The following is a 24,468-nucleotide window of genomic DNA, read 5'->3' on the forward strand; positions in this document are numbered from 1 at the left end:
ACCCCCGCTAACTAGCGGTGGGGTAGTAAACACTCGTTAAAATTCTAATGGCTCGTCATTTCAGCTACGCTGAAAGTAATTACCCATATTAAATAGCGTGGTTTGTATTTCAGTTACAGAACAAACGTGATTTGCAGCAATAATAATGGTCAGAAAGGCAAAATAAGTACAGAACAAGATAACAAGTTGGAAAAATATATGGTTCATGGAAGTGGCTGAAAACAGGCCAAAACGTGATTATTCAACACTTTTGAGATTTATAAAAGGGTACAGAACCTAACAAACCCACCTAACCTAACCTAGTAATTCCCAGGTCACAACCCCTAGCAGGGTGGCAAGCCCCCAAACAACCCCTACCTGGGGCTAGCCCCTTGGACCAGCCTTCCCAGGTCCCAAACTAAAAGTAAATGAAAAATAAATCCTTACATTATGATAAAGTAAATCACAAATAATTCCTTACCTTATGATTGACAGACTCTACAGAAGCTTTGTAGTAGAAAATGTGCTAGCCTTCCCTAAAAATTAAGTCAGAATCGGACCTTTGAGGCATTATTTCGTTATTATCTTTTAATTTCACAGGAGTAACAACAGCTTCACACTGAACGGTGAGCATTTCCATCATGATCAATTGCCGACATGAATGAATTTACACAAATTTTGAAATATTGATGTACTTCCCCTAAGTTCCCCCTTGGAGGCGTCTTTGCGTGATGGTGGTTAAGTTGAAACTGAAGGGAAATGTGAAAAAAAAAAAAAATGGCTGTTGTAGAACAACATCCCGGGAATAATGAAGAAGTACTTGTAAGCTGGTAATTGGTTTAAAAAGTCACCTGATAGTATGTCATTGTAAATGCACAGAAACCAAGCATGCACAATAAGTCCCCTTCAGTTTCTCAAATGTAAACAATGGACAGTGAAAAACATACTTCACATTTTAATTGACCAATACGCAAGTTATTATGCACTAGCCCCTATTAAACATAAATTTACCCTGGTCGGTAAATATATGATACATGAACAATATATTTTTCCTACTCGCTATCTTGTGTTTTATGCCTTTCTGACCATGATTATTGGGCCAAACCACCCGTCCATGAGTTTTTGAACCCCCTTATATAAAGACAATTACGGGGCACCCCAGTGGGAAACCGGGGTTTTTGGGTGGGGAAATGTCATAAGCGAATGATTTGCAGCAATAATAATGGTCAGAAATGCTAGATAAGCATAAGATAACAAGTAGGAAAAATATATGGCTCATGTAAGTGGCTGAAAACAGGCCAAAACGTGATTACTTATGACTTTTGAGATTTGTAAAAGGGTACAGAACCGCACAAACCCAACTAACCTAACCTAGTAATTCCCAGGTCACAGCCCCTATGTGGGACACCCTTCCAAGGGTCACAAACCCTAGCCATGGGGCAAGGACCCAGGACCCCCTTCCCAGGTCACAACCGCTACCCGGGCCCCCTTTCCCAGGTCACAAACTGAAAGTAAATCACAAAATAAATCCTTTTATTATGCAAAAGTAAATCACAAATAATTCCTTACCTTATAATTGACAAAAAAAAAAAAAATGTTTTCTTTTTTATTTGGTCTTCGCTTTGCAGTAAAAATGTGCTGGTATTCCCAAAAAATTGAAGTCAGAATCAAACCTTTGAGGCATTATTTCACAGTTATTTTTTAATTTCCCATGAGTATCAATAGCTTTACACTGAACGGAGAGCATTTCCATCATAATTAATTGCCGACATAAATGAATTTACACTATTTTGTAATAGATTGATGTACTTCCCTTAAGTTCCCTCTTGGAGACATCTTTATGTGATGGTGGTTTAGTTGAAACTGAAGGGGAAGGTGAAAACAAAATGGCTGTTGTCGAACTACATCTGGGAACTTAGGAAGAAGTACTTGTAAGCTGTTAATTGGTTTAAAAAAAAAAACATCTGACAAATACATCATTGTAAATGCACAGAAAGCTCCCCAAACCATGCGAAAAATGCATGAGAAATAAGTCCCCTTCAGTCTCTCAAATGTATAAACAATGGACTTAAGATATACTTTACATTTTAATAGACCGATACGCAAGTTATTATGCCCCAGCTCCTAATAAACATACAGTATAGAGAAAAATAACAAACTAGCCAGCCCTCGTCCATTTCTTATGGCGAATTCCAGTTTTTCTAGAAATTAAAGTACCATATATTTACTGAGAAAAATACCAAACTAGCCAGCACTCTTCCATTTCTTATAGCGAATTCCAGTTTTGCTAGCAATTAAAGTACAGTTCTAATATGACAAATTCGTAGGTAATTTGTATTTTTCCTAACTATACAAACCTTAGCTATTTAATATTGGTAATTACTTTTGGCGTAGCTGGAATGACGATCCATTAGAATTTTAACAAGGGTTTACGACCCCACCACTAGTTAGCGGGGGGGGGGGGGATGTTAGCTTGCTAAACGCCCCCCCCCCCACACACACACCTGTGCTGAGCTTACTTTGCTTAGAGGTAGGACTTCACGGGGGATAGGGCTGGCGGGCAAGTTTGATTAAATAGCTAAGGTTTGTATACTTAGGAAAAATACAAATTACCTACGAATTTGTCATTTGTTCCGTAACTGAAATACAAACCACACTATTTAATATGGGTGACTTAACCCTTAGGAAGGGTGGTAAGTCCCGGCCAGTACTGGATTTTGGATTTGCCCGGGGAATCAGTCTCTGAGTGTGTCAGAACTCAGATATGCAAGGGCTGCGGCCTACGTAAGCTGTGTGAGAAGGTTTGAAGAGTGACTCGTCCTAAGAAGTTGACCTGAAGTCCTTTAGATGGAAACTTTAGGCTAGGACTTTCCCAATACCACCTGGTCAAGGTATGGGGACGTGACAGTATTAGCTTAATACTAGGAACACAAGGAAACATGGTTTACCTGCAGTGGTTTGAGGTCAGCTGTGCAGAGAACCCAGGATGCTGCTTTCCCCAAGAGAGGGGAGGATGAAGAAAAGAATAAGGGCCAGACATACCTTTTCATTCATGCAGACTAAGACCGGGTAACAATGCCCTCAACCTTCTGCTACTTGTCCATTGAGGAGCCTGAGGTTTAAACCAGCTGTTGTGCAGCCACCACAGGGCCGATAGCGAACGTATCGAGCCTCCTGTGGGTCACGTCTTGCAGGTAGTGGGCTGTGAAGGTTGTCTGACGCTTCCACACCCCTGCTTGTAGAACCTGCGTCACTGAGAAGTTCTTTGTCGAAGGCTAGGGACGTAGCTACGCCCCTGACATCATGTGCTCTAGGGCGACGTGACGGAGGAGGGTCAGGATTCAGGGATAGATGGATTACCTTACGAATCCATGCCGAGATGGTATTCTTGGTAACCCTCCTCTTTGTCCTCCAAGTGCTCACAAACAATGCCTGCACTTGGTGACGAACTGCAGCCGTTCTTTTGAGATATAGCCTCAGACTCCTTACTGGGCACAATAGGAGATGGTCTGGGTCATCTGTTACAGAACGAAGACTTGAAACCTGGAATGAGTCGAACCGAGGGTCCAGCACTCCCGGATTCTGAGTCTTCGCAACAAACTCAGGGACGAATCTGAACGTTACCTTCCCCCATCCCCATGAATGGGCGATGTCATACAAGAGACCATGAAGTTCACTGACTCGCTTGGCCGAGACCAAAGCTAGTAGGAACACCGTCTTCCAAGTAAGGTGGCGATCTGAAGCCTGGCGTAATGGTTCATAGGGAGGTCTCTTAAGAGACCTGAGAACTCGAACCACGTTCCATGGAGGAGGTCTCACTTCCGACTGAGGGCAGGTAAGTTCATAACTTCGTATATGTAGGGAAAGTTACAGCAAAGAAGAAATGTCCACTCCTTTGAGCCTGAAGGCTAGACTTAAGGCTGAGCGATAGCCTTTCACTGCCGAGACTGAAAGGCGCATTTCTCCTCGCAAATACACGAAGAACTCCGCTACTGCTGGAATAGTGGCATCGAGTGGGGAGATACCCCTTCCACGACACCAACCACAGAAAACTCTCCACTTTGCCTGGTAGACCCCTGCGGATGACCTTCGCAGGTGTCCAGACATCCTGTTGGCAACCTGTTGCGAAAATCCTCTCTCTGCGAGGAGATGCTGGATAGTCTCCAGGCGTGAAGTCGAAGCGAAGCTACGGCTTTGTGAAAAATGTTGGCGTGTGGTTGTTTGAGTAGCTCCTGTCGTGGAGGGAGTTCTCTCAGAAGTTCCGTTAGGAGTTGCAGAAGGTCTGGAAACCATTCCTCGTGATGCCATAGCGGAGCTGTCAGGGTCATTGAGAGATTGACCGATATTCTGGTCTTGTTGAGTACCCTCCTCATCAGACAGAACGGGGGAAAGGCGTATAAGTCGATGTTGTCCCGCCGTTGTTGGAAGGCATCTTGCCAGAGTGCCTTGGGATCCGGGACTGGGGAGCAGTACAGCGGCAGCTTGAAGTTCAGCGCTGTACGCTGTAGCAAACAGATCCACAGTCGGGGAACCCCACAAAGTCAGGACTTTGTTGGCTATAGATGATTCAAAGACCACTTGGTACTCACTATCTGAGACGCTCTGCTCAGACTGTCGGCGAGCACATTCCTCTTGCCTGGAATGAAGCGAGCCGATAGTGGAATCGAGTGGACTTCGATCCATCTCAGTATCTCTACTGCGAGATGGGATAGCTGCTCTGAAAAGGTACCTCCCTGCTTGTTGATGTAAGCCACTACTGTGGTGTTGTCGCTCATCACCACCACAGAGTGACCCGCCAGGTATTGTTAGAACTGTTGAAGAGCCAGGAATATGGCCTTCATTTCTAGCAGATTTATATGGAGGCACTTTTCTGATTCTGACCACAGGCCCCTCACCCTTTCTTTGAGGCGTCCGAAAACAGCATCAAATCCGGGGGGAGGACGATAAGATCCACTCCCCTTCGTAGGGTCTCGTCTGTCACCCACCACTGAAGATCCGTCCGTTCCGCAGGACCCATAGGGATCATGACGTCCGGGGAATCGTGTCCTTGATTCCACCGGGACTTGAGTCCCCATTGCAGAGATCTCATTCTGAGGCGACCGTTGGGAACTAGACGGGCCAAGGATGAGAGGTAACCGAGGAGACGTAACCACAATTGGGCTGGGAGTTCTTCTCGTCTGAGGAAAGAACTCGCGATCCTCCTCAGCCTTGCTATCCTGTCGTCTGATGGGAAGGCTTGGTGGAGATTGGTGTCTATGATTGTGCCTAGATATACCAGTCTTTGAGTAGGATGTAGAGAAGACTTCTCGAGATTTACCATGATCCCCAGATCTTGGCAAAGTCCCAGAAGTTTGTCTCGGTGTCAAAGAAGGGCTGACTCCGAGTCTGCTAGGATCAGCCAGTCGTCCAGATAACGGAGGAGACGGATGCTGATCCTGTGTGCCCACGATGATATTAGGGTGAAAACACTGGTGAAAACCTGAGGTGCTGTGGAGAGACCAAAACACAGCACCTTGAACTGGTAGATCTTATTGTCTAGGCTGAATCTTAAGTACAGTACTTCCTTGAAGACGGATGGACTGGGATCTGGAAGTACACGTCCTTCAGATCCAGTGTACACATGAAGTCTTGCGGTCTCACTTCAAGTCTGACCGTGTCTGCCGTCTCCATGCTGAACGGGGTCTGCTTGACAAAACTGTTCAGAGCTGAGAGGTCGATGACTGGTCTCCAGACGCCCTCTTTACAAGAAAGAGTCGACTGAAGAAGCCTGGGGACCCGTCGACGACCTCTTGGAGAGCGCCCTTCTTCAACAGTCTCGACTTCTGCCCGAAGGCCTTGCCCCCGTGCCGATCCCATAGCAAGGGAGCTCAACGACACTGGATTCGCTGTCAGGGGAGGTAGAGATGTTATGAACGGGATGCGATATCCTTGACTGATTACGGAAATCGTCCAGGAATCGGCCCCAAGTTGCTGCCACCTGCTTGCGCAACTTTGTAGGCATCCCCCCACTGGTGGACATGCAGGGGGACTGCCAATCCTAGGGTTTGCGGCCTCGGCCACTCCCACTAGGATTTTTTCCCTCCCCTGGAGGACTTTTTGCCTTTCTTGTCCTTGGCAGGAAAGGGCTTTAACACCGTTGTCTTCGCCGCCGTTGCCGGTTTCGTGGTCTTAGTAGGGCGTGGTTGCTGGGTTGCTGGAGGTTTATAGGGCCTTGATGTTAAAGCCCTATGTCCTTAGGCTCAAACAGATTCCTCCCCAAGATGGAACAATGTCTGAGCCTGCTGATCTCGGTGCTGGGGACTTTCTGGTGGAATGTCTCAGACACCGCATCTTGACGCTTCAAGATGGTATTGGCCCACAAGTTCGAGACTTGGTGGGCTAGAAACTCAATGGTACGAGTGCCTGAGAGTAAAAAGGTCTCCATGGCCTTCCTGGTACAGTACTCTCTTTGGACAAGTCCTCAGATCGTAACATGATGCCCAGAGACCCTAGCCAGATGTCCAGCCATGAAGTTGCCTGCATGGCACACTTCGCCACCTTCTCCTGGCTAAGGATCTCCATTGCCGAGAACGAGACTTGCCGGTTGGAGAGTCTCTCTAGAGGGACTCCCCTGGTAAGCTCTTCCAAAGAGTGGTGTAGGGGAAGAGCTAAACAAGTCTCCTCCATGATGTCAAAGTACCTCCTCTGATGGACTCGAGGAGGCGGGAGGAGTTTGTTGCCGGCGCTGGATCGGCTGGAGGAGGCAAACTCGGAGAGCAGGCCTTCGACCTTGTCTCTGGCACTCTTAACCCCTTGAGACCAAGGCAAAGCCGCGCTGGCCTTTGAGGGTTTTTGAGTACCAAAGACTCGGTCCAAGACCATGTCCTTGTCCTCACGAGGGGGAATCTCTGGATCCGCACACCCATTGAGATTCCTCATAAGGGTCAGAACCTGCCAGAACGCATGCTCTGACTCCTGAAGCTCTCCTCCTGAAGGGCTGGCAGCGAAGTTTCCTGTCCCCAAAGGCTCTTCTTGGGGGAACTCGTGGACGTTCTCTGAGGGCTTGGCAGGCTCCGGTCTAATCTTTGAGGATGACTTAGGCAAAGTCTTAAGAGTCCTTCGACTCCCTCCTGGGAGGGATGCAGGACTCCAACAGTAATGATGGGAGGCTCTTCTCCATCCCTACCCGAGAAGACTTCCCAGCGCGAGGTGGGGTTTCCCTCATTGGCGCGATGGGGGAACGCCTCACCTCGCATGACTCCCGAGAACGGGAAATCTTCGTCCGAAGGGGAGGGAGTGAAAGTCTGGGGGGGTGAGGAGGCCTTCCTCAAAGACTTCCGAAGAGTCAGCTTCGCCCTTGGAGAAGTTACCACGTCAGATACTCCTCTCTTCCTCTTCAGGGGAGTAGAAGCTGCCAATGATTTGTGCCCCAGCTCAGAGAGAACAGGCTTAAAAGCCTGCATGACCGCTCTGACCAGGGACCCAAACCAAGGCTGCTGAGTGACAGCTGTGCTGTCAGAAACTCCCTCTTAAGGGAAGTGGATCGTTCGATCCGTAGAAGGAGTTACCAAAGGAGGGTTTGCCTGAAAAGAAGATGGAGAAAAGTCCCTGGACCTATCCGGAATCCTTCCTCCCACCGGCGAGCGCGCTGTTCTGCGCTTGCAGGGGGGGGGAGGAATGCAACGACGATGACCTGGCTGCGCGTTGTCCTGCAGCCTCACGCGTGGGATCGCGCTGGCGCTCGCGCAATGGGAATTGCCCTGGTTCGCGCACGGGCGAGCGATGGCGAGGGCGCACGGGCGAGCGATGGCGAAGGCGCACGGGCGAGCGATGGCGAGGGCGCACGGGCGAGCGATGGCGAGGGCGCAGGCTGGAGATGGCAGAAGGCACACAGAAGGCTGAATGAGCGCTCGCGCGCACGAAGGCGATTGTTCGCGCACAGGGTCTGGCCGAAGAGCCTGTAAGGGCGATAACGTTGGGCGCGCGCGCAGGAGATATATCCCTTGCTCGCGGGCACGCATGAGAGCGCACATCTGGCTGTGGTGATGGGCGTGGGCGTGCAGGGCGCGCGTGTGCAACCTCGTGGGCGCGTGTCGGAGACTGCGTGCAATGGCGCGCTAGTGAAGGATGGCGCGCAGGCGGGGTATGATGGGGCGTCGGCGATCGATGGCGAGCAGGGGAAGAGGTTAACTTCCCCATTGTGCCCAGATCAGAAGATCATGGGTGCGCAGGAGATCGTTGGCGCGCAGGAGAGCGCTGGTGCGCAGGAGAGCGCTGGCGCGTAGGCGAGCACTGGCGCGCAGCAGGATGAGGGCGCGCAGGTGAGCGATGGCACCCTATAACAGGAACATCTGCAGGCGAGCGCTTGCGAGCAGGTGATTGTTGGCGCACAGGGGGAGACCTGGCGTATAAGGGACTTATGCACAAATTTATGCGAAAGCCTTTGATGCCCCGAATGGACCGTTGCCCGTTTTACAACAGGATGAGTTGGCGCCCACAGCGCGTAAGCCGCCAGGAACGGCGACGACAGGTCAGCAGGTCTGGCGGGTGGAAGATCGGCGTGCCCTTTGTAAGGACGACCTTCTACCGAAGGAGATCGCAAACGATCTGCGGAGAGGTCCAGGGATGTAGCTGGTAGAGTCGGGGAACGACGGCGAGGTTCCACTGTGGCGAACTGCGGAGATGATGAACCGAAGAGGCGCCTCCTAACACCCTTGTGAGGTGAAGGAAGGCCTCTGCGGCGAAGAGGAAGACGGGCTTTACGCCTTATACGCCCTCTGGGGGCCGTGAGGTCAGCGGGCTGACCATCAGCAGTCCTCCGAAGAGGAGTCTCTGTGAGTGAACTCCCCCGAGGGGGAGAATCACCGGCAGGAGAGACCGTTGGACTTAGTTCCTCCCTCGAAGGATGTTCAGAGGGGTGAAATAAACCTTCAGCTACATCGGAAACATCACGAGCAGAGGTTTGATACAACTCATCGAAGCCTCTGCCACAACAACGTCGATGATAGACAGAGGATCAACTCTGCTAAAGTAAGCGATTGTCTGACAGCTGCCCCCAACCTGATCATGTCAAACAAGGCTTCCTTGGAGGGCGAACCCTCAAGCCCCAAGGAAGCCCAAAGCTGTAACAAATCATTATTAGATACAGGTACATTTAAATCCTCCCCCAGGGGAGGAGGAGGAGCTGCCTCGCTATGGGAGGCAACTCCCTCTCCCAAACCCCGAGATCGGTCAACAGAACTACAGCCTACGCTACCACTCGACAGTTTCTCGGAAGAAACCGATCGAGTGGGAGCTTCGGAGGAGCTTTGGGCCACAGAAGAAGAGCCCTTGGGATTTTCTCCTTTCAAAGAAACCTTCGAAGGAGAAATATCCTGTCTGGACTACTACTTCCGGCGCCAAGAAAACGTCTCCCACTGGGAGGTAGACCACTCCCTACACTCACCACACACATTATTCCTATCACACCTCTGGCCCCTACAGTAAGGACACAAGGTGTGGGGGTCCCTTTCAACCGCTGACATATACGTGCCACAAGGGCGGTCAGGTAATCCAGGACACTTACGCATCGCAGAGGCCAACTTCACACACACACTGTCAAAGGAAAAGCAAAATGATTAGCAATGGCTGTCAAAGAAGGCGAGGTTGACAGCGGACACGTCCGACTACCACCCAAGCCGAGAGCAAAGTGAGCTCAAGCACAGGTGTGTGTGAGGGGTGGGGTAGCATGCTACCCTCCCTAACCCCCGCTAACTAGCGGTGGGGTAGTAAACACTCGTTAAAATTCTAATGGCTCGTCATTTCAGCTACGCTGAAAGTAATTACCCATATTAAATAGCGTGGTTTGTATTTCAGTTACAGAACAAACGTGATTTGCAGCAATAATAATGGTCAGAAAGACAAAATAAGTACAGAACAAGATAACAAGTTGGAAAAATATATGGTTCATGGAAGTGGCTGAAAACAGGCCAAAACGTGATTATTCAACACTTTTGAGATTTATAAAAGGGTACAGAACCTAACAAACCCACCTAACCTAACCTAGTAATTCCCAGGTCACAACCCCTAGCAGGGTGGCAAGCCCCCAAACAACCCCTACCTGGGGCTAGCCCCTTGGACCAGCCTTCCCAGGTCCCAAACTAAAAGTAAATGAAAAATAAATCCTTACATTATGATAAAGTAAATCACAAATAATTCCTTACCTTATGATTGACAGACTCTACAGAAGCTTTGTAGTAGAAAATGTGCTAGCCTTCCCTAAAAATTAAGTCAGAATCGGACCTTTGAGGCATTATTTCGTTATTATCTTTTAATTTCACAGGAGTAACAACAGCTTCACACTGAACGGTGAGCATTTCCATCATGATCAATTGCCGACATGAATGAATTTACACAAATTTTGAAATATTGATGTACTTCCCCTAAGTTCCCCCTTGGAGGCGTCTTTGCGTGATGGTGGTTAAGTTGAAACTGAAGGGAAATGTGAAAAAAAAAAAAAAATGGCTGTTGTAGAACAACATCCCGGGAATAATGAAGAAGTACTTGTAAGCTGGTAATTGGTTTAAAAAGTCACCTGATAGTATGTCATTGTAAATGCACAGAAACCAAGCATGCACAATAAGTCCCCTTCAGTTTCTCAAATGTAAACAATGGACAGTGAAAAACATACTTCACATTTTAATTGACCAATACGCAAGTTATTATGCACTAGCCCCTATTAAACATAAATTTACCCTGGTCGGTAAATATATGATACATGAACAATATATTTTTCCTACTCGCTATCTTGTGTTTTATGCCTTTCTGACCATGATTATTGGGCCAAACCACCCGTCCATGAGTTTTTGAACCCCCTTATATAAAGACAATTATGGGGCACCCCAGTGGGAAACCGGGGTTTTTGGGTGGGGAAATGTCATAAGCGAATGATTTGCAGCAATAATAATGGTCAGAAATGCTAGATAAGCATAAGATAACAAGTAGGAAAAATATATGGCTCATGTAAGTGGCTGAAAACAGGCCAAAACGTGATTACTTATGACTTTTGAGATTTGTAAAAGGGTACAGAACCGCACAAACCCAACTAACCTAACCTAGTAATTCCCAGGTCACAGCCCCTATGTGGGACACCCTTCCAAGGGTCACAAACCCTAGCCATGGGGCAAGGACCCAGGACCCCCTTCCCAGGTCACAACCGCTACCCGGGCCCCCTTTCCCAGGTCACAAACTGAAAGTAAATCACAAAATAAATCCTTTTATTATGCAAAAGTAAATCACAAATAATTCCTTACCTTATAATTGACAAAAAAAAAAAAAATGTTTTCTTTTTTATTTGGTCTTCGCTTTGCAGTAAAAATGTGCTGGTATTCCCAAAAAATTGAAGTCAGAATCAAACCTTTGAGGCATTATTTCACAGTTATTTTTTAATTTCCCATGAGTATCAATAGCTTTACACTGAACGGAGAGCATTTCCATCATAATTAATTGCCGACATAAATGAATTTACACTATTTTGTAATAGATTGATGTACTTCCCTTAAGTTCCCTCTTGGAGACATCTTTATGTGATGGTGGTTTAGTTGAAACTGAAGGGGAAGGTGAAAACAAAATGGCTGTTGTCGAACTACATCTGGGAACTTAGGAAGAAGTACTTGTAAGCTGTTAATTGGTTTAAAAAAAAAAACATCTGACAAATACATCATTGTAAATGCACAGAAAGCTCCCCAAACCATGCGAAAAATGCATGAGAAATAAGTCCCCTTCAGTCTCTCAAATGTATAAACAATGGACTTAAGATATACTTTACATTTTAATAGACCGATACGCAAGTTATTATGCCCCAGCTCCTAATAAACATACAGTATAGAGAAAAATAACAAACTAGCCAGCCCTCGTCCATTTCTTATGGCGAATTCCAGTTTTTCTAGAAATTAAAGTACCATATATTTACTGAGAAAAATACCAAACTAGCCAGCACTCTTCCATTTCTTATAGCGAATTCCAGTTTTGCTAGCAATTAAAGTACAGTTCTAATATGACAAATTCGTAGGTAATTTGTATTTTTCCTAACTATACAAACCTTAGCTATTTAATATTGGTAATTACTTTTGGCGTAGCTGGAATGACGATCCATTAGAATTTTAACAAGGGTTTACGACCCCACCACTAGTTAGCGGGGGGGGGGGGGGATGTTAGCTTGCTAAACGCCCCCCCCCCCCCCCCCACACACACACCTGTGCTGAGCTTACTTTGCTTAGAGGTAGGACTTCACGGGGGATAGGGCTGGCGGGCAAGTTTGATTAAATAGCTAAGGTTTGTATACTTAGGAAAAATACAAATTACCTACGAATTTGTCATTTGTTCCGTAACTGAAATACAAACCACACTATTTAATATGGGTGACTTAACCCTTAGGAAGGGTGGTAAGTCCCGGCCAGTACTGGATTTTGGATTTGCCCGGGGAATCAGTCTCTGAGTGTGTCAGAACTCAGATATGCAAGGGCTGCGGCCTACGTAAGCTGTGTGAGAAGGTTTGAAGAGTGACTCGTCCTAAGAAGTTGACCTGAAGTCCTTTAGATGGAAACTTTAGGCTAGGACTTTCCCAATACCACCTGGTCAAGGTATGGGGACGTGACAGTATTAGCTTAATACTAGGAACACAAGGAAACATGGTTTACCTGCAGTGGTTTGAGGTCAGCTGTGCAGAGAACCCAGGATGCTGCTTTCCCCAAGAGAGGGGAGGATGAAGAAAAGAATAAGGGCCAGACATACCTTTTCATTCATGCAGACTAAGACCGGGTAACAATGCCCTCAACCTTCTGCTACTTGTCCATTGAGGAGCCTGAGGTTTAAACCAGCTGTTGTGCAGCCACCACAGGGCCGATAGCGAACGTATCGAGCCTCCTGTGGGTCACGTCTTGCAGGTAGTGGGCTGTGAAGGTTGTCTGACGCTTCCACACCCCTGCTTGTAGAACCTGCGTCACTGAGAAGTTCTTTGTCGAAGGCTAGGGACGTAGCTACGCCCCTGACATCATGTGCTCTAGGGCGACGTGACGGAGGAGGGTCAGGATTCAGGGATAGATGGATTACCTTACGAATCCATGCCGAGATGGTATTCTTGGTAACCCTCCTCTTTGTCCTCCAAGTGCTCACAAACAATGCCTGCACTTGGTGACGAACTGCAGCCGTTCTTTTGAGATATAGCCTCAGACTCCTTACTGGGCACAATAGGAGATGGTCTGGGTCATCTGTTACAGAACGAAGACTTGAAACCTGGAATGAGTCGAACCGAGGGTCCAGCACTCCCGGATTCTGAGTCTTCGCAACAAACTCAGGGACGAATCTGAACGTTACCTTCCCCCATCCCCATGAATGGGCGATGTCATACAAGAGACCATGAAGTTCACTGACTCGCTTGGCCGAGACCAAAGCTAGTAGGAACACCGTCTTCCAAGTAAGGTGGCGATCTGAAGCCTGGCGTAATGGTTCATAGGGAGGTCTCTTAAGAGACCTGAGAACTCGAACCACGTTCCATGGAGGAGGTCTCACTTCCGACTGAGGGCAGGTAAGTTCATAACTTCGTATATGTAGGGAAAGTTACAGCAAAGAAGAAATGTCCACTCCTTTGAGCCTGAAGGCTAGACTTAAGGCTGAGCGATAGCCTTTCACTGCCGAGACTGAAAGGCGCATTTCTCCTCGCAAATACACGAAGAACTCCGCTACTGCTGGAATAGTGGCATCGAGTGGGGAGATACCCCTTCCACGACACCAACCACAGAAAACTCTCCACTTTGCCTGGTAGACCCCTGCGGATGACCTTCGCAGGTGTCCAGACATCCTGTTGGCAACCTGTTGCGAAAATCCTCTCTCTGCGAGGAGATGCTGGATAGTCTCCAGGCGTGAAGTCGAAGCGAAGCTACGGCTTTGTGAAAAATGTTGGCGTGTGGTTGTTTGAGTAGCTCCTGTCGTGGAGGGAGTTCTCTCAGAAGTTCCGTTAGGAGTTGCAGAAGGTCTGGAAACCATTCCTCGTGATGCCATAGCGGAGCTGTCAGGGTCATTGAGAGATTGACCAATATTCTGGTCTTGTTGAGTACCCTCCTCATCAGACAGAACGGGGGAAAGGCGTATAAGTCGATGTTGTCCCGCCGTTGTTGGAAGGCATCTTGCCAGAGTGCCTTGGGATCCGGGACTGGGGAGCAGTACAGCGGCAGCTTGAAGTTCAGCGCTGTACGCTGTAGCAAACAGATCCACAGTCGGGGAACCCCACAAAGTCAGGACTTTGTTGGCTATAGATGATTCAAAGACCACTTGGTACTCACTATCTGAGACGCTCTGCTCAGACTGTCGGCGAGCACATTCCTCTTGCCTGGAATGAAGCGAGCCGATAGTGGAATCGAGTGGACTTCGATCCATCTCAGTATCTCTACTGCGAGATGGGATAGCTGCTCTGAAAAGGTACCTCCCTGCTTGTTGATGTAAGCCACTACTGTGGTGTTGTCGCTCATCACCACCACAGAGTGACCCGCCAGGTATTGTTAGAACTGTTGAAGAGCCAGGAATATGGCCTTCATTTCTAGCAGATTTATATGGAGGCACTTTTCTGATTCTGACCACAGGCCCCTCACCCTTTCTTTGAGGCGTCCGAAAACAGCATCAAATCCGGGGGGAGGACTATAAGATCCACTCCCCTTCGTAGGTTCTCGTCTGTCACCCACCACTGAAGATCCGTCCGTTCCGCAGGACCCATAGGGATCATGACGTCCGGGGAATCGTGTCCTTGATTCCACCGGGACTTGAGTCCCCATTGCAGAGATCTCATTCTGAGGCGACCGTTGGGAACTAGACGGGCCAATGATGAGAGGTAACCGAGGAGACGTAACCACAATTGGGCTGGGAGTTCTTCTCGTCTGAGGAAAGAACTCGCGATCCTCCTCAGCCTTGCTATCCTGTCGTCTGATGGGAAGGCTTGGTGGAGATTGGTGTCTATGATTGTGCCTAGATATACCAGTCTTTGAGTAGGATGTAGAGAAGACTTCTCGAGATTTACCATGATCCCCAGATCTTGGCAAAGTCCCAGAAGTTTGTCTCGGTGTCAAAGAAGGGCTGACTCCGAGTCTGCTAGGATCAGCCAGTCGTCCAGATAACGGAGGAGACGGATGCTGATCCTGTGTGCCCACGATGATATTAGGGTGAAAACACTGGTGAAAACCTGAGGTGCTGTGGAGAGACCAAAACACAGCACCTTGAACTGGTAGATCTTATTGTCTAGGCTGAATCTTAAGTACAGTACTTCCTTGAAGACGGATGGACTGGGATCTGGAAGTACACGTCCTTCAGATCCAGTGTACACATGAAGTCTTGCGGTCTCACTTCAAGTCTGACCGTGTCTGCCGTCTCCATGCTGAACGGGGTCTGCTTGACAAAACTGTTCAGAGCTGAGAGGTCGATGACTGGTCTCCAGACGCCCTCTTTACAAGAAAGAGTCGACTGAAGAAGCCTGGGGACCCGTCGACGACCTCTTGGAGAGCGCCCTTCTTCAACAGTCTCGACTTCTGCCCGAAGGCCTTGCCCCCGTGCCGATCCCATAGCAAGGGAGCTCAACGACACTGGATTTGCTGTCAGGGGAGGTAGAGATGTTATGAACGGGATGCGATATCCTTGACTGATTACGGAAATCGTCCAGGAATCGGCCCCAAGTTGCTGCCACCTGCTTGCGCAACTTTGTAGGCATCCCCCCACTGGTGGACATGCAGGGGGACTGCCAATCCTAGGGTTTGCGGCCTCGGCCACTCCCTCTAGGATTTTTTCCCTCCCCTGGAGGACTTTTTGCCTTTCTTGTCCTTGGCAGTAAAGGGCTTTAACACCGTTGTCTTCGCCGCCGTTGCCGGTTTCGTGGTCTTAGTAGGGCGTGGTTGCTGGGTTGCTGGAGGTTTATAGGGCCTTGATGTTAAAGCCCTATGTCCTTAGGCTCAAACAGATTCCTCCCCAAGATGGAACAATGTCTGAGCCTGCTGATCTCGGTGCTGGGGACTTTCTGGTGGAATGTCTCAGACACCGCATCTTGACGCTTCAAGATGGTATTGGCCCACAAGTTCGAGACTTGGTGGGCTAGAAACTCAATGGTACGAGTGCCTGAAAGTAGAAAGGTCTCCATGGCCCTCCTGGTACTCTCCTTGGACAATTCCTCAGATCGTAACAGGATGCCCAGAGACCCTAGCCAGATGTCCAGCCACGAAGTTGCCTGCATGGCACACTTCGCCACCTTCTCCTGGCTGAGGATCTCCGTAGCAGAGAAAGACACTTGCCGGGTGGAGAGTCTCTCTAAAGGGACTCCCCTGGTAAGCTCTTCCAAAGAGTGGTGTGGGGGAAGAGTCTCTCTAGAGGGACTCCCCTGGTAAGCTCTTCCAAAGAGTGGTGTAGGGGAAGAGCTAAACAAGTCTCCTCCATGATGTCGAAGTACCTCCTCTGATGCACACGAGAAGGCGGGAGAAGTTTGTTACCGGCGCTGGACCGGCTGGAGGAGGCAAGCTCGGAGAGCTGGCCTTGACCTTACCCCTGGCACTCTTAACCCCTTGGGACCAAGGCAAAGCCACACTGGCCCTAGAGGATTTTTGAGTACCAAAGACTCAGTCCAAGACCGTGTCCTTGCCCTCACGAGGAGGAATCTCTGGGTGCGCGAACCCATTGAGATTCCTCATAAGGGTCAGAGCCTGCCAGAACGCATGCTCTGACTCCTGAAGCTCTCCTCCTGAAGGGCTGGCAGCGAAGTCTCCTGTCTCCTGTCCCCAAAGGCTCTTCTTGGGGGGACCCGTGGACGTTCTCCGGGGGGCTGGCTCTGGTCTAATCCTTGAGGATGACTTCGGAATCGTCTTGGAGTCCTTCAACTCCCTCCTGGGAGGAATACAGGACTCCAACAGTGATGGTAGGAGGCTCTTCTCCACCCCTACCCAAGAAGAATACTCTGCGCGAGGTGGGGTTTCCCTCATTGGCGCGATGGGGGAACGCCTCACCTCACGTGACTCCCCTTAGGACGGGAAATCTTCGTCCGAAGCGGATGGAGAGAAAGTCTGGGGAGGGGGGGAGGAGGCCTTCCTCAAAGACTTCCGAGGAGTCAACTTCGCCCTTGGAGAAGTCACCACGTCAGCAACTCTTCTCTTCCTCTTCAGGGGAGTCGAAACCGCCGCTGATTTGTGGCCCAGCTCAGAGAGAACAGGCTTAAAAGCCTGTACGACCGCTCTGACAAAGGACCGAAACCAGGGCTGCCGACTGACAGCTGCACTGTCAGATACTCCCTCTGGAGGCTGGAGGGAAGGGGATCGTTCGATCCCTAGGAGGAGTTACCAAAGCAGGGTCTGCCTGAAAAGAAGAAGGAAAGTTCCTGGACCTATCTGGAGTTCTCCCTCCCTCCGGCTGGGCATTGCGCGATGGAATTTTGCCCGAATCTTGCGCGGGCGAGCACTGGCGCACGTGGGCGATCGATGGCGCGCAGGGGCACGTTTTGGTGATAGCAGAGGGCGCGCAGCAAGCTGAATAAGCCCTCGCGTATGCGAAGGCTATTGTTCCCGCGCGCGCACGATCACGAGGAGCCCGTGAGGGTGATAACGTTGGGCGCGCGCGCAGGTGATTTATCCCTTGCGCGCGGGTGCGCATGAGGGTACACATCAGGAACAACAGGAGGGCGCGCAGGGCGCGCGATGGCGCGTAGGTGAAGGATGGCAAGCTGGCAAGCGCTGGCGAACAGGGGAAGAAATTACCTTCCCCTTTGCGCCCAGATCCAAAGATCGTGGGCGCGCAGGAGATCGTTGGCGCGCAGGCGAGTGCTGGCGCGTAGGAGAGTGCTGGCGTGCAGGAGAACGTGGGCGCGCATGGCGCGCATCAGGATGAGGGGGCGCAGTGGCGCGCTTGAGAGCAGGAGAGCGTTGGCGCACAGGTGAGAGCTGACGCGCAGGGGAGCGCTGGCGCGCTATAACAGGATCAGCAGCTGGAGAGCGCTTGCGCGCAGGTGAACGATGGCGCGCAGGGGATACCTGGCGCGTAAGGGACTTAGTCACATTGTGAGAAAGTCCCTTGTGCCCCGAAGGGACCGATGCCCGTTTAAAAACAGGGTTCGTAGGCGCCCACAGCGCATCAGCGGCCAGAAACGGCGACGGCAGGTCAGCAGGTCTGGCGGGTGGAAGGTCGGCGTGTCCTTTGCAAGGACGACCTTCCACCGAAGAAGATCGCAAACGATCTGCGGAGAGGTCCAGGATGTAGCTGGCAGGGTCGGTGACCGACGGCGAGGTTCCTCTGCGGCGGACTGCGGGGATGACAAGCCGAAGAGGCGCCTCCTAACACCCTTGTGAGGTGATGGAAGTCCTCTACGGCGAAGAGGAAGGCGGGCTTTACGCCTTCTGGGGGCCGTGGGGTCAGCAGGCTGACCAGCAGTCCTCCGAAGAGGAGTCTCTGTTAGTGAACTCCCCGAGGGGAAGAATCATCGGCAGGAGAGACCGTTGGACTTAGTTCCTCCCTCGAAGGATGTTCGGAGAGGGGAACTAAGCGTTCAGCTACATCAGCAACATCAGGAGCAGAGGTTTAATACAACTCATCAGAAGCCTCTGCCACAACAACGTCGACGATAAACAGAGTATCAACCTCTGCTAAAGTCGGCGATTGTTTGACAGCTGCTCCCAATTTGATCATGTCAAACAAGGCTTCCTTGGAAGGCGAACCCTCAAACCCCAAGGAAGCCCAAAGCTGCAACAAATCATGATTAGTTACACTGACATTTGAAATTTAATCCTCCCCTGGGGGAGGAGGAGGAGCAGCCTCACTATGCGAGGCAACTCCCTCTCCCAAACCCCGAGATCGGTCAACAGAACTGAGGCCTACGCTACCACTCGACAGTTTCTCGGAAGAAACCGATTGAGTGGGAGCTTCGGAGGAGGTTTGGGGCACGGAAGAAGAGCCCTTGGGATTTTCTCCTTTCAAAGAAATCTTCGAAGGAGAAATATCCCGCCTGGACTACTTCTTCCGGCGCCGGGAAAACCTCTCCTACTGGGAGGTAGGCCACTCCCTACACTCACCACATACGTTACTCTTATCACACCGTTGGCCCCTACAGTAAGGACACAAGGTGTGTGGGTCCGTTTCGACCGCCGACATACAAGTTCCACAAGGGCAGTCAGGTAAACCGGGACACTTACGCATCGCAGAGGCCAACTTCACAAACACTCTGTCAAAGAAAAAGCAAACAAAAGATTAGTAATGGCTGTCAAAGAAGGCGAGAGTGACAGCGGACACGTCCGTCTAGCACCCGAGCCGAGAGCAAAATGAGCTCAGCAGCACAGGTGTGTGTGAGGGGGGGGTTAAGCTTGCTTACCCCCCCCCCCCGCTAACTGGCGGTGGGGTAGTAAACCCTTGTTAAAATTCTAATGGCTCGTCATTTCAGCTACGCTGAAAATAATTACCCATATTAAATAGCGTGGTTTGTATTTCAGTTACGGAACAATAGATAAATTGGGAAATTACGTAAGTTACACTAGAAAGTGATTCTGAAAAATAAAAACATTCTCGAGAGGTCATAGGACACCATTTCTAAGAGAAAAAAGAATATACCTCAGTAAATGATGTGCTTTCAACTAATTTGACCTTTATTTTCACTTCAAATAAGCCGTTCTATCGTTATGGAAGGCCCCTTCCTAATGGCACAGGTGGGAACCTGGGATTTTGGGTGTGGAAAAACAGGATAAACCTGATTATTTAACCCTTTTGAGATTTGTAACAGGGGTACAGGACCTAACAAACCCACCTAACCTAACAGTAGTTTCCAGGTCACTACCCTTAGCCAGAGGGCAAGCCCCTCAAACTCCCCTGGCCAGGGGGCAAGATCCTTGGACTCCCCTGGCCAGGGGGCAAGCCCCTCGGACTCCCCTGGCCAGGGGGCAAGCCCCTCGGACTCCCCTGGCCAGGGGGCAAGCCCCTCGGACTCCCCTGGCCAGGGGGCAAGCCCCTCGGACTCCCCTGGCCAGGGGGCAAGCCCCTCGGACTCCCCTGGCCAGGGGGCAAGCCCCTCGGACTCCCCTGGCCAGGGGGCAAGCCCCTCGGACTCCCCTGGCCAGGGGGCAAGCCCCTCGGACTCCCCTGGCCAGGGGGCAAGCCCCTCGGACTCCCCTGGCCAGGGGGCAAGCCCCTCGGACTCCCCTGGCCAGGGGGCAAGCCCCTCGGACTCCCCTGGCCAGGGGGCAAGCCCCTCGGACTCCCCTGGCCAGGGGGCAAGCCCCTCGGACTCCCCTGGCCAGGGGGCAAGCCCCTCGGACTCCCCTGGCCAGGGGGCAAGCCCCTCAGACTCCCCTGGCCAGGGGGCAAGCCCCTCAGACTCCCCTAGCCCAGTCACTTCAGATTTGTAAAGGGGTACAGAACCTAACCAACCCACCTAACCTAACCTAGTAGATCCCAGGTGATGCCCCACCCAGGTCACAGGCACTAAATGGGGGCAAGCCCCCTTGGACCCCCCTTCCTATGTCACAAACTAAAAGTCAATCACAAGTAAATTCTTACATTAACTTGAAGTAAATCACAAATAATCCCTTAGCTTTTGACTGACACCTAACTTTTTTTTGTCTTGGCAATCTTTACAGAAGCATTGTATTAGTAAAGTTTGTCTGGTGTATTGGCGTCAATGACCTTTGATGTCAGGATGTCAGAGAACTTCAAATCATTCATTCATTGTCTGGTGTTTTTCTATAATATTACCAAATTTTGAAATAGATTGTACTACACTCTTGTCCTTCGTTACTACAGGCGTTCCTATTGTAGTTGATCCTACAAATAGCTCCAAAGCACTCGCAACACTTTTCCTTAAGAATTAAATTAGGTCTTTGAGCATATTTAACCACTATAGTCTATATTTTATAGCGGTGCATATTTGCACTGACTCACAGGGGTGCCCTTTTAGCTCGGAAAGGTTCCTGATATCTGATTGGTCTGAAGTATTTTTGTCCGAACACCTTCATTGTTCTCGAATGATTACCAAGTAATGTGAATCGAAACTTATTTATTAACCTATATTTCTCCATCAGATATATGTTTTGTCAATAAACAATGTGAAAGAATAAATATATTATAAAGAATCGTCTTGGTAAGTCTAAATTTAATAACACAATCCGCCGAAGTCAACGACAGCAGCTTGTTTTCGGATGCACGCTTTGTAATTTTGTAATTTTTCACATATTTTAACACAAATTGGGATAAATTACACTCAGCATAGGTTAAACATGTTATTATAAACTTTGTTTGAATACCAGAACTTACCAAAAACATGGAATTAATAAAACCCGATATTTGTGAAAACTTATGGGGAAGTAAAAGAACAGCCTGTAGCGGCCTGGCGGAAAAACGATCCCTTCTGACTCGTAGACGCAGTTTGTTTTTTCTTTCGTAATATAGTTCAGCCTATTCCTTTAAGTCTAAATAGTCTTACTTTGTTTCTCTTCGTATCATTTTGCTTAGTATATTCCACATTCCTGTTCCTCACCTAATATCTATCTATTTTCCCCGATATCCCTTCTTTCATATAGGCCTATGTGATATCCGCACTACGATTCCTTATGTTTTGTACCTTACGTCAGTATGTAAATAATAATAACATAAATTTTATGGTGTGTAGCAAGTATAACCTATTCTGTAAACCTGAAATTAAGCATGGTATTTTTTTATTCCCGCCTCTACAGTATTTTAATGAGACTAGCACGCGCTTCCCTTCAAGCCAAAACTCCACAGAGGATAAGGATATCCCATATATGAAAGAAGGGATATCGGGGAAAATAGATATTAGGTGAGGAACAGGAATGTGGGAAAATACCAAGCAAAATAATACGGAGAGACAATGCAAGACTATTTAAACTGAAAGGAATAGGCCAAACTATATTACGAAAGAAAAAAAAAACTGCGTCTACGAGCCAGAAGGGATCGTTTTCCCGCAAGGCCGCTACAGCCTACAGGCTGTTCTTTTACCTGCCCATAAGTTTTCACAAATATCGGGTTTTATTAATTCCATGTTATTGGTAAATTCTGGTATTCAAAGAAAGTTTATAATAACATGTTTAACTTATGCTGAGTGTAATTTATCCCAATTTGTGTTAAAATATGTGAAAAATTACAAAATTACAAAGCGTGCATCCGAAAACAAGCTGCTGTCGTTGACTTCGGCGGATTGTGTTATTAAATTTAGACTTACCAAGACGATTCTTCAAATATATTTATTCTTTAACATAGTTTATTGACAAAACATATATCTGATGGAGAAATATAGGTTAATAAATAAGTTTCGATTCACATTACTTGGTAATCATTCAAGAATAATAAAGGTGTTCGGACAAAAATACTCCCGACCTATCAGGTATCAGGAACCTTTCCGAGCTAAAAGGGCACCCCTGTGAGTCAGTGCAAATATGCACCGCTATAAAAAATAGATTATAGTTCAATACTCCCAATAAAAATAATGATAAAATTCTTCATAACCAATATTGCACTGCACACAATCCGTAGGAGCTGGCTTTTTGTCAACATTAATACCAGAAGGGCCAACAAAGCGATATGTCAGTTTTCCTTCATTATCCGAAGTACTTAGTCAAACATGGATACCAGTGGACGTTAAGGTAACTTTATTTTGATGAAATCCTAGTAAAACTTGGTTTTTGACTGAATTCGTTCGTAATTGGTTATGAAACCATTACATCATAATGATGTTACAGCTCTCATCCAATAAACTGTAATTGGAACAGCTTGTGTTTGCGTAAAGAAGTGAGATAAGGGGCTCATTGATAGTAAAAATTTGATGTAAAACCTTATCAACCTTTAATCTCTCATCTAAAAACTATACTTTTAATATAGCTTCTCAAATGCTCTTTCCATGTAAACAATTTCTTTTTTTTTTAATATGAGTGAGGCATGCTTCTTTAGTCTTACCGAGGATCTCCATATTTTGCGCAATTTTCGTGGATTTATTATGCATCAGAGAATAATGTATAGAGAAGAATAGGCGAGTTTTACCATTATCTATCGATTCGCCAGTAAATTTTCCTCACTTAAAACCTCTAGTTCCGAGTGGGTGGCCGCCATTACAGTACGATATGTTAGGGTATATCTTATTAACTATTTATTTGCGTGGGAAATAAAGGTCCTTTTCGAAACACACCAGCCTTTCTGTGTTTACCCCAATTTTTGTATTAGTAAAGTTTGTCCTGTGTTTTATTATAATAATACCGAATAGGCCTATATGCTTCTTGTAAGTCCAGGCTGTGCTGGTGCAAATAAATGCCTGATAATGTGGCCCACACCAAAATTTTTGAATTTCGGTACAAATAGATATGAAAATTGTTCACAACACATAAAGATACGTCTGGAAAACAATATCTCATCATGGTTACGACAACCGGTGCACACATATACATTTAACTTTGTTTTTCCAGTCAATAAGGGTTGGTTCGTATGGCACACGAACTATGTAACATTTACCTTTTAGCAGTGTTATACACCATACGGAGTTTATGCGCTATAAGCATAGTTTCCCACTAGTAGCAGTGCCAATAATTGTTTTATATGGGGGTTAGGGAATATGAATATGTTTATAAGGTTATATTTAATGATGGTCAAAATGCATTAATCACAAGCTAATCAGTTGGAAATACTATGGTTCATACATTTAGCAAGATTGTCATTACTTAGCAAAAAAAAAAAAAAAAAAAAAAAACTATCGGGAGCCTTTGTATATCAGCGGCCAGTTCCTCACACGTTCAGTAAAAGTGGACATCAGCTAGCCTAAACTCCTCCCCCCCCCCCCCCTAACCTAACCTACAAGCCGTATCCTTCCCTACTTACCTAACGGGAGGGGGAGGCTAACGGCCCCCTGCTACCCCGTTACACTGCCGTATTTAAATTTTGACATTATAAATACAGGTGGCCACTATCATACATACACCCAAAATAACGTAAGCGTCTAGTCTACATTAAACTTGTTTCCTTTTCACAATGTTAGTGAAGAAATGCTACTTTCAAATACCTTATTACAGAAATCTCATCGCCCCTGTACAACAAAACTACACTTTTAACTTGGTAATGTACTTATGTCCCTAAAAGTTAAATGTGTGCATTTATAAGGTCGACTAGTCAATGAAAATAGATATAACTAAACCAAGTTACACACCACATGTGTCAACTTACCAAGACCGTTGTACTTGACAGTAACTTGATGATTAACTTGTTGGCAGGTAACCACAGTACCACCCCAGCTACAACATTGTCACGAAGGCGATATATCTTTTAAAACATTTATAGTACATCACAAAGTAATATATTGTACACTAAGGAGTAATTAATATTCATAATAATGGTTCAATTCTCTATAATTTTTACCTAGGAATTTTATATCAAATTTAGTCTTTGGTTTGACCAAAATTACAGGTTATGAGCAAAGACAATACACGAAAGATGGGAAGCCCCAGCCACAGCCGCATCGGCCGCCTACAAATTAGT

General features: G+C 47.9%; 1 long non-coding RNA gene across 1 annotated transcript in view; it reads right to left on the reverse strand.

The window, feature by feature from the left end:
• LOC137655025 (uncharacterized) overlaps window positions 1-24,172 on the reverse strand; it is a 189,558-nt gene extending 165,386 nt beyond the window's left edge. The window contains exon 1 of the long non-coding RNA XR_011046780.1: window positions 24,157-24,172. This is a non-coding gene — a long non-coding RNA (uncharacterized lncRNA). The remainder of the gene's footprint in view (window positions 1-24,156) is intronic.
• Window positions 24,173-24,468: the final 296 nt, after the last annotated feature.

Source organism: Palaemon carinicauda, chromosome 16, assembly GCF_036898095.1.
Source record: "Palaemon carinicauda isolate YSFRI2023 chromosome 16, ASM3689809v2, whole genome shotgun sequence".
Taxonomy (NCBI): Eukaryota; Metazoa; Arthropoda; class Malacostraca; order Decapoda; family Palaemonidae; genus Palaemon; species Palaemon carinicauda.